The 13,509-nt window shown below is 37.3% G+C and overlaps 1 protein-coding gene and 1 pseudogene across 7 annotated transcripts in view; both read right to left on the minus strand.

Annotated features, from left to right (window-relative positions):
* The window catches only part of CNOT4 (CCR4-NOT transcription complex subunit 4), a 139,653-nt gene that overhangs the window by 33,961 nt on the left and 92,183 nt on the right, over positions 1-13,509 (minus strand). The gene's annotated exons all lie outside the window — the stretch shown is intronic.
* LOC137229547 (signal transducer and activator of transcription 2 pseudogene) lies at positions 6-11,279 on the minus strand (annotated as a pseudogene).

A 13,509-nucleotide genomic window follows, 5' to 3' on the forward strand; every position in this document is an offset into this window, starting at 1 on the left:
GTAAATAGGAAAAAATAAAATCAAATCAGAGTACATTTACTCCCCACAACCAAAGCCAGAAAAATAGACATTTTATCATCTTAACATTTATTGAAGCACTCTGATGTAAGACATTAGGTTAGATGCTGGAGACACAAAGAAGTATAAGATAAAATCTCTATCCTTGAGCAATTTACAGTCTAATTAGATTCTCAAAAAACAACGGGTGAAACAATGGCTTATGAAAAGAAAAGTATTGCTTAAAATGGATACTAATCCATTATTTAGTTTTGTGCCCATGATAAACACATTCCCCATTAAAATTCTTGAAATAATACTCACCTATTTTTCTAGGTGCTTAATGGAGGGCGTAAAAGTTACTGAAATGTTATCTACATTTCTTAAAGGCAATACCTTTCTTTAATACTTCAATATCCTAATCATAACCCTAGAGAAGGCATATGTAAGTATACACACACACACACACACACACACACACACACACACACACACACGAGAGTAACAGAAAGAAACTTTTGTGCAAACTATTGCCTCAAACTAAAACAGTAAAACTTGACTTCCACAAGAGAAAATGCAGTATCACAGTAAAGTAACACAGATTTGCTAACTTCAAGTCCATTTTAACTCATCTGACTTAAAAACAAAAATCTTTATAAACATTATAACACTGACCTAGCAAGTCATTTCTACAACTAACTTTAACCCAGCACATGAACAAAAGATAAGTATTAGTACCCATACACTAATACTTATTTCTGATACAATATTATAGCAAAAAAATTTAAGATTCCAAATTTCTCAAAATTATTTTATTGCCTAGAAACATATACAAAGTCACCTTACAAACAGACAACTTACTGGTACCATATTTAATTGTTCTAGAAAAATTTAACAAGAACCCAACCTGAATACCAAGTGTATCTTCTGCAGAAACACTGCCAGATGCTCTTGAATCTGATTGATAAGTCTGAAATTTACTTGAAGAGCATATTTACTTCTTATTATTCACAGTATATCAATAAATCAATTCATAATATTGTCAAGTGGGTAATACAAATAATTTTAAGATACAGCACTGAGCCCACTTAATTTAGAGGCAGTTGGGGAAACAAAACAGGTACACACCAACAAATATCAGCCAGTGTCAACTATTAAATGAACTGTTTAAACATTAAATGCCATAAATCTTTAGAAGAAAGAGAAGCCACCCCAAGTGGGGCAATTAGGAAAAGTCTCCTAGGGAAGTTCAAATTTAACTAGGTCCTTAAAAAGATGTGCACATTGGGAGGAGGAAGGGAAAGGGGGAAAAACGGCATTAAAGGTAGGAAGAGCAAGTGTTTCAAGAATCAAAAGGTCATAGAAAAGGTTGAGAGAAAGGTAAGTAGTTTAGCTAACATATAGGATGATTTTAACAATGGGAGGTAAGGATAGAAAGGTAAGACACCAGAGGCCAATGGAAATTTTTTTGAGCACAGAAATGTTATGTAATAAATAAAGCAGTGTTTTAGAAAGATTAATTTGGTGATAGCATGAAGAACAGGCTTGAATATAATTCAGATAATCTGAGATAAACTTGCAATATTTTTAAAAAATTTACTGTGGTAAAATACACTTAATATAAAATTTACCATCTTGACAATTTTTAAGTGTACATTTCAGTGGTATTAAATACACACACCTTGTTGTACAACTATCACCAACATCCACACACATAACTCTTTTAATCTTATGAAAATGAAATTCTATACCTACTAAACAACAACTTCCCATTTTCCCCTCCTTCCAGCATCTACCATATACTTTCTGTTTAGATGACTTTGACTATTCTAAATGCCTTGTATATAAGTGGAATCAGAGTATTTGTCTTTTTTGTGACTAGCTTATTCCATAAATAATGTTCTCGAAGTTCATCCATGTTGTAACATACTGCAGAATTTCCTTCCTTTTTAAAACTGAATATTACATTGTATATATGTACCACATTTTGCTTGTCCATTCATCTGTCCATGGACACTGAGATTGCTTCTACATTTAAGCTACTGTGAGTAATGGGGCTATGATGTAACGGTACAAATATCGCTTTAATATACTGCTTTCAATTCTTTTACATGTATATAAAGAAGTGGAATTGGTGGATCATATGGTAATTTTAATTTTTTGAGGAACTGCCATACTGTCTTCCACTATAGCTGTACCATTATACATTCTCACCAACAGTGCACAAGGACTCCAATATCCCCACATTCTTTCAAACACTTGTTTTCTGCTTTTTTGATAGCGGCTATGCTAACGGGTGGGAGGAGAATGGGTATGAGGAGATGTCTCATTGTAGTTTTGAGCTGCATATCCCTAATGATTAGTGATGTTGTGCATCTTTTCATATGCTTATTGGCCATTTACATATCTTCTTTGGAGAAATGTCTATTCAAGTCCTTTGCCCATTTCTGAACTGGGTTATTTGATTTTTTTGTTGTTGAGTTTTAGGCGCTCTCTACATATCCTGGTTAATAATCATTATCAGATATATAATTTGTAAATATTTTTTCCCATTCTGTAGCTTGTGGATAGTGTCTTTCGACTTACAAATATTTTTAAGTTTTCATGAAGTCCAATTTGTCTATTTTTTCTTTTGTGCCTTTGGTGTAATATCCAAGAAATCACTGCCAAATTCAATGTCATGAAGCTTTTGTCCTATACTTTCTCTTAAGGTTTTTTTTGGGGGGGGGGTGTTTTAGGTCTTAAATTTAGGTGCTTGATCCATTTTGAATTAATTTTTGAATACGGTGTTAGGTAAGGATCCAACTTCATTCTTCTGCATGTAGATACCCAGTTTTCCCAGCACCATCTGTTGAAAAGATTGTCCTTTCCCCAGTAGTCTGGCCTTGGTACCCTTGTCAAGTCATTTGGCCATATTTGTGACAGTTAATATTTATGGACTGTCTATTTCACTGGTCTATACGTCTATCTTTATGTTGATCCCACACTATTTTGATTACTGCAGCTTTGTATAAGTTTTGAAATCAGGGAGTGTGGGTCCTCCAGTTTTATTCTTCTCGTTCAAGATTATATTGGCTATTTGGAGTCTTCTGAGATTCTATATGAATTTTAGGATGGATCTTTTACCTGCAAAAAATGTCACTGGGATTTCTGACATGATTGGGATTGAATCTGTAGATTGCTTTGGGTAGAATTGACTTTTTAATATTAAGTATTCCAATCCATGAACATGAGATGTTGTTTTCATTTATTTATGTGGCTTTTTAAATTTCTTTCAGCAATGTTTCATAGTTTTCTTGTACAAGTCTTTCACTTCCTTGGTTAATTCCTAAGTATTTTATTCTTTTGATCCTACTGTGAATGAAATTGCTTTTGTAATTTCTTTTCAGATTGTCCACTGTTCATGTATAGAAATGCAAATGATTTTTGCGTGTTGACTCTGTATCTTGCTACACTGTTGAATTCACTTATTAGTTCTAACAGGTGTGTGTGTGTGTGTGTGTGTGTGTGTGTATGATCTTTAGGATTTTCTACATCTGAAACCATACCATCTGCAAAAAGAGATAATTTTACTTATTCTTTTTTTTTTTTTTTTTTACTGTACGCAGGCCTCTCACTGTTGTGGCCTCTCCCGTTGCGGAGCACAGGCTCCAGACATGCAGGCTCAGCGGCCATGGCTCACGGGCCCAGCCGCTCCGCGGCATGTGGGATCTTCCCGGACTGGGGCACAAACCCGTGTCCCCTGCATCGGCAGGCGGACTCTCAACCACTGTACCACCAGGGAAGCCCAATTTTACTTATTCTTTTCCAATTTAGATGCCTCTTCTTTTTCTTGGCTAATTGCTATGGCTAGAAAATACAATACTGTGTTGAACAGAAGCAGTGAAAGCAGGCATCCCTACCTTGTTCCTCACCTCAGAGGAAAAGCTTTCAGTCCTTCCACCATTGAAAAACCACTGTGGTTTTTCATATATGGCTCTTACTATGCTGAAGTAGCTTCCTTCTGTTCCTAAGTTAATTGTTTTTGTCATGAAAGAGTGTTTAATTTTGTCAAATGCTTTTTCTGCATCTATTGAGAGGATCCTGTGGCTTTTATCCTACATTCTGTTGATGTGGCATATTGAACTGCTCAAGTTTCACACGTTAGACCATCCTTGCGTTCTAGGAATAAACCACACTTGGTCTTGGTGCATAATCCTTTTAATGTGCTGAATTCTGTATGCTCATGTTCTGTTAAAGATATATGCATCAATGTTCATTAGGGGTTCAAAGTTTGCTTTTCTTACAGTGTCTTTGTCTGGCTTCCGTTATCAGGGAATGTTGGCCTCAAAGAATGAGTTAGGAATCATTCCCTTCTCTTCAATTTTTGGGAAAAACTTGAGAAGGATTGGTATTAGTTCTCCTTTAAATATTTGGTAGAATTCACCAGTGGAGCCATTAGATCCAGGACCTTTCTTTGTTGGGAGATATTTGATTACTAATTCAATCTCCTAACTGGTTATACATTTATTCATGTATTTTATTTCTTTGTAACATAGTCTTGGTAGGTTTTATGTTTCTGGGAATCTGTCTCTTTCATCTAGGTGATCCAATTTGTTGGCATAAAACTGTTCACAGTACTCTCTTATAATCCTTTTTATTTTTTGTAGAATCTGTAATGTTCCCACTTTAATTTCTTATATTAGTAATTTGAGCTGTCTCTTTTTTTTCTTAGTTCACCTAGCTAAAGCTTTGTCAGTTTTGTTGATATTTTTGAAGATCCAACATTTGGTTTCATTGATTTTCTCTACTGTTTTTCTATTCTCTATTTCATTTATCTCTGCTCGAATCTTTATTATTTCCTTCCTTCTGCTTGCTTTGGGCTTATTTGTTCTTTTTCTAGTTCCTTAAATTATGAGGTTAGATTGTTGACTTGGGATCTTTCTTATTTTTTTTAATGTAATAATAGCACTTATAGCTATAAATTTCCCCCTTAGCACCACTTTTGCTGCTTCCCAGAAGTTTTGGTATGTTGTGCTTTCATTTTCATTCATTTAAGTATTTTCTAATTTCCTTGTCATTTCTTCTTTGTTTGACCCATTAGTTGTTTAAAAGTGTTGTTTAATTTCCACAATTTTCTAGATTTCCTTTTGTTAATGATTTCTAATTTCATCCTATTGTAGTCAGAAAAGATACTTGGTATGTTTATCTTTTTAAATCTATTGAATCTTAATTTGTGGTCTAACATATGGTCTATCCTGGAAAATGTCCCACGTGTACTTGAGAAGAATGTGTATTCTGTTGTTGGGTACAGTGTTCTGTATATGTCTGTTAGATCTAGTTAGTTTGTATTGTTTAAATCCTCTCCTTATGCTTTGTCTGATTGTTCTATCCATCATTGTGAGTGGGATACTGAAGTCTCCAGCTATGACTGCAGAACTATTTCTCCCTTCAATTCTGTCAGTTTTTCCTTCATATATTTCGGTGGTCATTGGGTGTGTAAATGTTTATCACTGTCCTATCTTCTTGCTGTAATGAAACTTTTATTAATGTATAATGTCCTTCTTTGTCTCATATAATCCTGTTTTATTTAAAGTCTGTTACGTCTGATATTAGTATAGCCACCCCTGATCTTTTTTGGTTCCTATTTGCACAGAATTATCTTTTCCCATCCTTTCACTTTCAACCTGTTTGTGTTCTGGGGTCTAATGTGAGTCTCTTGTAGACAGCATATAGCTGGATAGTGTATTTTTATCCATTCTGCCAATCTCTGTCTTTTGATTGGAGAACTGAACCCATTTACATTTAACATAACTAGTGATATGGAGTTATTATGTCATCATGCTATTTGTTTTCTATATGCCTTATAGCTTCCTCCACACTCCTCATTTCTTTTATGTTTGATTTTTCTGTAGTGAAATGTTTAAATTCCTTTCTCATTTCCTTTTGTGTATATTCTAGAGCTCCTTTCTTTGTTGTTAGCATGGGAAATACATTTACTATTCTGAAGTCACAACAGTCTACCTTAAATTTATACTAACTTAACTTTCATAATATACAAAATTTCTGCTCTTTTACAGTTTCATCCCTATCCCTTTTGGTTACTGATGTCACAAAATTACACCTTCATACATTGTGTGCCCCCAATAATTCTTTTAAATGCAATTTCTTAAATTATGTAGAAAACAAGATTTGAAGTCACAAACCAAAGTTTCAGTAATACCAGCTTTTACACTAAAGTACTGGACCTTAAATGTACTAACCTCAAGTCATATAGGAAGAAAAAAGTATAGTGACAAACCATTGTTATAATAACACTAGCTTTCATAATAGCTCACTTATTTACTTTTATTGAGATCTTTATTTCTCCATACAGCTTTGGGTTACCATCCAGTGTCCTTTCATTTCATCTTGCAAGACTCCTTGAGCATTTCTTGCAGGGCAGATCTAGAGGTCCTGAACTCCCTCAGCTTTTGTTTATTTGGGAATGTCTTAATTTCTCCCTCACTCTTTGAGGACAGTTTTGCTGTACAGAAGATGCTTGGCTGGTGTATATATGTATTTTTTTCCTTTTAGCACTCTGAATCTATTAGCCCACTGCCTTCGGGCCTCCAAAGTTTCTAATGAGAAATCTGCTGATAATCTTACTGAAGATCCCCTTCTATGTGATGATTTTCTTCTGCTGCTTGCAAGATTCTCTCCTTTGTCCTGATTATCATGTCTGTCTCACTGTGGATCTCTGAATTCACCTTAATTAGAATTTGTTAAGCTTCTTGGATGTTTATATTTAGCAAATTGGGGAGGTTTTCAGTCATTATCTCTTCAAATATTCTCTCTGCATCTTTCTCTCTCTCGTCTCCCTGGAACTCCAGTAATGCATCTGCTGGTCCACTTGGAGTCCTACAGGTCCCTTAGGCTCTGCTGACCTTTCCTCAATCTTTGTGTGTGTGTGTGTGTTCCTCAGACTAGATAATTTCCATCACCCTATCTTCAAGTTTGCTGATTCTTTCTCCTGCCTGCTCAAATCTGCATTTGACTCCTCTAGAATATTTTTCATTTCAATTATTATACTTTTCAGCTCCAGAATTTTTTAGTTTCTTTTAAAAATTTCTACCTTTTATTTTTTAAAATATTTATTTATTTGACTGCATCGGGTCTTAGTTGTGGCACGCAGGCTCTCTAGTTGTGGCACGCAGGCTCTAGAGCATGTTAGTTGCCCTGCGGCATGTGGGATCTTAGCTCCCGGACCAGGGATCAAACCCATGGCCCCTGCACTGGAAGGCGGATTCTTAACCACTAGACCACCTGGGAAGTCTACCTTTTATTGATGTTTCCTTTTTTGTTCACACATCACTTTCTTGACTTTCTCCACATTTTCCTTTAATTCTTTAAGAATCTTTAAGAGAGTTGCTTTAAAGACTCTGTCCAGTATATCTGCCATTAGGTCTTTTCCAGGGATGGTTTCTGTTGCTTTATTTTCTTTTGAATGGACCATTCTTTTCTGTTTCTTTTTATGCCGTCTGATTTGTTGTTTAACACTGGCCATTTGAAATCTATCTAGTAACATGGTACCTCTGGAAATCAGATTCTTCCCCTTCTCCAGTGTTTGCTCTTTTTGTTACTGGTTGTTGTTTTGTTTTTTTCTTTTTTGATTGTTGTAGGCTGTCTCTGTGCTGAGAATCGGTCTTAGGTGTAAACTTAAGGTCTTCTCAGGTCTATTCTGAGCCTTCCCTGGACATGCAGTCACTTTCTAATTTTCCCCATTATATGTGGTTGTTTTTGAATGTCCTAGGTCTTAGTGTCTGGCTCCCAAAAGGGGAAAAAGCAAAAATTAAAGGAGTATGGCAGGAGGGTGTCAGTCCTTTAAATCCCCTGAAATCACTTCAGAGAGGAAGGGACTTGCAACTTGGGAAAGGTGCAACAATGACTGCCTGCCTCTTCGTCTGCACCTGTGATTGGAAGCAATAATCAGCATTCAGAGCAGAGATCCTCAATATTTGAGAACACGGTCCTCTTTCTCCACCCTGTCTCCCGCAAGCTATATGCAAGCTGCTCCAGGAACATGTACATAGCACCTGCCATGTGGCTGGGGGTGGGGGAGGGGTAGCTGCTACTGTGCTAAGGCTGAAATTGACCGAAGTTAACTGCCAAGTCTTTCTCTGGAAGTTGCAAGCCTTCAAAAGACCTCAGAGTTCCAAAATAGTTACATCAGACAGATTAAGCAAGTGCAACTGTTGTCCAGGTGGAGAGAGTGATTCCTGGGGCTATCTACTCTGCCACCTTCCCCAAATTTGCACTATTCTTATAATAAGGGAATACAGGCTTCAAGTTGAGAGGAAGGAGTAGTCATAGAAACAGATGGATGAAATCAAGCTATTACATAGGAAGAACTTCAGTGTCTTGATCTTGGTTCACCTCCTCAGTCGCCACCATTAAAACGCACTAAATAATAATTTTCAATATAGATGAAGTCAATCTTGCTAATGTCAAGGGCAATATACGAAAATATTATGACATTCAGAATTAAATCTTGAGACTTGTTTCCGGACTACAACTAATTAGGATAACTTATATCATCTTTTCCACCATGCCACCTGCAGTTTCATAAGCAGTGATTCATTGACACTTAACGCTTTACCTGGGAAGGTTTTATCAAAGATCTCTAGATCAAAATTTCTAGATCACTGTCATCAATCCAAAGACAGCTGCTGAAAAATCAGGATCAGGGCAAGATATTAGTAAGCTTAAGTTCCATTCAGTTTTAGTATATTCTTCAATTTATTTTAAGAATTAACAAATTCAAGGAATAATAAATGAGAGCTTTAGAAATAAGGATATAACTAGAAAGTTTTATTTTTTAGGTAAAAGGTCAATTAAAATTAAACCTGCCATAGTAAGTGCAACTGTAAGTGCAAAAATGGCAAATAAAGATGGGGGACTCCCTGCAAATGAATGTATAAACCCAAAAGAAACAAAAAGTGTATTTTTGAAGTCTAATTGCAATAAATGTGAACTTCTTGCACTCTATGGCTGAACAGAAAACACGTATCTCAAAGCTACCACTAACAGGTCAGAGTTCTCACAACTCTCCTGGCATCAGGTGTCCAAATTCCATTAAGCTCTGTCATACTAACAAATTTGTTGTTTTACATTCAACATCCATCCACCCATTATCATGCCAAGATGGTGAAGAAAGGAAAGCAAACTTTAATAAATATCACATTTACTAATGAAGATAGAGACCTATTTCCTGGGGTTCCCTGGGAATGGCTCTAGAACAGGCTCCAGCTTTAGTACTGGTCCTGGGTTTGGTTCTGGCACTCTTTGTGATACCATGCCTAGTGTGGGCTCCAGTGCTGGTCCCAGATCCAGCCCTGCTCAAGCAGTGGCTCTAACTCCAGGCTTAGCTCTGGCCCCCTGTGCCAGTGTGGGCTCCACCTCTAATGACTCAAGTTCTGGCTCTAGTGGTTGTTCTAGCTCATCCACTTGTCTGTTAGAGACCACAATGAGCCTATGTTTCAGGTTATTTCCTCTGTTCCTGAAGATTAACTCTCTCCTGGTAGTAGCACCCAAAAGCCTCATCCCTGGGGCTTCAGGAGTAGAGGAAGTACAGCAGGTTCTCGGGTAAGTCCGCCTCAGTAAGAGGTTGGTAGTGGTGGACTTTAGTTAGCACGAATGACTGCAGTACCTCCTGGTGCAGGGCTGCACTTCATCATCGTTCAACCAAGAACAGGTAATACCCCCTCCCAATGATTCACTTAAGTGCAACAGAAAGGTATCAGAGATGGTCTTCAGCAGCTGGCATTCCTGGCGGTGTTGGAAAAGAACTGCCGATTCTAGGGATGTGAGCTGACCAGACTGAACCAGAGAACCAAGGACCAGGCAATCAAGAGTAGGTTCATGTTAGAAATAATCACCACACAGAGGGTATCTGTCTTCAGCTCCTGCTTCAGATCCTGGTAGGTGTATCCGACCATGAAGCTGATAAATGTGTGATTCCTGTTGCACCCAGCAGTCCCCTATTGTTGCCCTTTCCAGAACCACCTGAACACGGCTCCACCAGTCAGGCAGCCAGAGTACCAAATTAAAGCCTGACTCTGCTCCTTCTTGGGGTACAAAGCTTTCTGGTTTGAAGTCAGAATGTTGAACTTCTGGAAACTTTGTACAGTTGGCCCTCAATATCCATGGGTTCCACATCCTCAGATTCAAGAATATTCAGAGGAGAAAACATTTTAGAAAGTTCCAAAAAGCAAACTTGAATTTCTCTTGTGCCAGCAACTATTTACTTAGCATATACATTGTATTAGGTATCATAAGTAATCCAGAGATAATTTAAAGTGCACAGGAGGATGTGTGTAGGTTATGTGCAAATACTACACCATTTTATATAAGGGACTTGAGCATATGAGGATTTTGTTATCCTAAGGGACTGATCCCCGTGAATACTGAAGGATGACTGTAATTGATGAAGCTTACAGTCAGTGGAGACTTTTGCAGTCAGTGACCCACTGTCTTCCTGGAATCTCATCAGCAGCCTCGTCTGGACAGTGAACTTCCTCCCCATCTTGAGGATGAGGGGTCAATGGGGAGTTTAGGAAACATAGGGCTGGGTTTCTACCACAAAGGCTAGGAACAGATCTAAAAGCAACTCTGTGTATGGGGCCTTCCACAGGTCCACCCCTTTAGTCAGAGGTCATCCTGACAGCTAACCAGGCCACTGAGTTCCTTCAGCAGCTGATTCAGGTGAAAGAACAACTTTGCTCCAGCTGTGAACACTTCTCCAGCTGATTCAACCCATCGTCCAGGGGGGCTCCAGATGCAAGTGTTTTGCTGCTGGACCTTCCATTAATTAGGGTGATTAATTGGCCTAGCAGTGCTTTGGAGGCATCCAGCACCTCCTTTCTCCTTTAGTCCAGTTCACTGAGAATTTCCTGCAAAAGCTGCTGCTGTCTGGTCTGACGGGCGCCCATAGAGGGTATTCTCACTGGGGTCTGGGTCTTACATGGGAAGCAGAAGACATCCTGCTGGTCTTTCAGTTGGCTGATGGATTTCACCAGCTTCTCCATCATAGCCCTTAATTCTAGGGTCCAGGATTCAATCTCATGCTGCTGGCTTTCCACAGGTGCTTCGAGGTCTGCCTCTCCTTGCTCCGAATAAGCCCTCTGAGCCTGGATCAGAATTAAAGAGATCAAAGATTGTCTCAGCCAATTAGGTATGGCCCCGAGGAAAGGCCAGAATGTCCCAACAGAATTTTTGCAAGTTGTGCTGTAGTAACAAACACGCAAGGTCCTGGCTGCATCCATACTCATAGTTCAGTTGGTTTAAGAAGTGGAAGAATAGCATGTTAGCCCTGGAATCATTGCTGTCCAGTAATAACACGAAGGGAAAGAGAAATTGAGACCCCTGAACCACACAGTTGACTGAAAAGCAATGGCTTCAAGTGGGATTGAGAAATTCTAATAGGTAGTTAGGGTTCATAACAATCAAGATATTATTTCCAGAAGGTAAAGCTGTGTGTATAAATCCCTGCAGATAAAAATTTGTAAACGTGTTTTCATACAGTCTCATTAAAAATCTTTTTTAAGTTCTAGTCCTAAATAGTTCTGAAACCTATGGCGAAATTACAGATTTCTCAGGATTAAATATTTTCCAACTAACCCAACAGTTGGAATCTGGTGCTATGGAGCTTTTCAAAATATAAATATTTATATTTATCTATTGAAAGTATAGAGTATATATAGATCTAGATTCTGTCCTTGAAGATTCTGATTCAGTTAGTCCAAATTGAGATACCTAGTGTCTGATGATCACTGCACTAGTGCAAAAGGAACACAGTGAAAAGGCATCAAGTCTCCTCAAAGTCTCTGAAGTTATTAGACTTTAGAGCCAGAAGGAATCATTAATATCAAATTGAAATACTCTGTTTTACAGATAAAGAAACCAAAATTCACAACTATCTGAAGCAGGTAGTGTGACACTGCTGTGCCTCTGTTTGGATCTTCAGATGCTCAGCTAACTCTGCTACCTTCTAACTGGCCCTTTGGCCAGTTTTGAGTTTGATTTCCTTTTATTTCCTTGGTGGCGACAGCACCAAATTCCTAAATATAGTCTTCTTGGCTGCTTTCTAAAATTTGCAACATAAAACAAGTAGTCACATAGTAGAAGAATCAAAGAAAAATTCATTTTTAAGAACTGGGAGTGGGATAGGAAAAATACTGAGGAAGTCTAGTTCCCTTGTTTCTCACTTTCACAAGATAAAAATAGTAGTCATGGTTGTACTAATTTTTGTTGCATTTTGAATATAAAGTAAAATTTAAGCCAGATGTCAATATAATGGACATTTCCAAATTTCTGTCATGTTACTATATACCCAAGTACATATTCACACCGCTCCTAAATATTCCCATATTTATTGAGAATAATTCATTTTAATTTTTCATGCTCACCAGAGTCTTAAATAACTGAGATAAACATTTGCTACTGCAAAGGACGAATTTAAGTTATAGACAGGAAGCTTGCTTTTATAGAATTTATTTTGATACAGGGGCTTCAAATATACATTAACATTGAAAATATCACTTTGCTACTAAAATATGGCCACATCTTAAGTAACATGACACAATTAACATGGCAAGAAAAAAAAGCCTCAATAAACCTAGACTAACTGTAGGTGGCAAATATGATTCTAATTGGAATTTTCTCATAACTCCAGGACATACCAAATATGAATGAAAATAAATGTTCTGATTACTAGTAAGCACAAAAAATTAATTATCATTAATATTAAAACTGAAGGATGGACATCCACCATCCTAAACATATCATAAGACTGTGGCAAGCTTTCAAAAACAACAGAAAAATCTCCATCTATTCATTATAATTTTGTATTTCAGTAATAAAGTTTGATCTTAAAAAGATACTAAGTTGAATTTAAACACACAGTTGCTCATCTGATGTGCCTTTTCTTCTAGTCTAAGAAATAAGGGCACCAAAAACTCTATCTCTAACCGTTTCCTCCCATCCCTCCCAACATAACCCTTCCCCTCCCTTCCCCTCCCTCATTACACCCACCCTCTGGAAAAAATACCAGTAGCTCTCTATCCTTTTTGAAAATATTCTACTTAGGTGGAGCAAGATACCAGAGTTGACTTACTAGTTTTCCAAGTATGTATGTGTACATGTGCAGTAACTTTATATATCCAAATACATCATGGGAATAAAATTTAAGAAAAATAAGGAAAGACTGAGAAATAAGTTCAGAAAAATCTCATAATTCATGAATTTTAATGTAAATATCCAATTTTAGCAAACTTTACTATCTACTTAATTTACTAGTAAGCAGCCCTTAGTTTTATACAAAAATAAAAGTAGGGAACTGCAAATCATCTACCTATTTCAAAAATGGGAATGCCTTTCTGGGGATCCATTTTACAAAAAAAAATGTAGGCTACCTTTCATGGCACTTGGCCATACTTTGAGAATTACTGCTTTACACTGCTCCTCCTCCAGAAAAATTTAGACACACACACACAC

This window comes from Pseudorca crassidens, chromosome 8 (genome assembly GCF_039906515.1).
Source record: "Pseudorca crassidens isolate mPseCra1 chromosome 8, mPseCra1.hap1, whole genome shotgun sequence".
Classification (NCBI taxonomy): Eukaryota; Metazoa; Chordata; class Mammalia; order Artiodactyla; family Delphinidae; genus Pseudorca; species Pseudorca crassidens.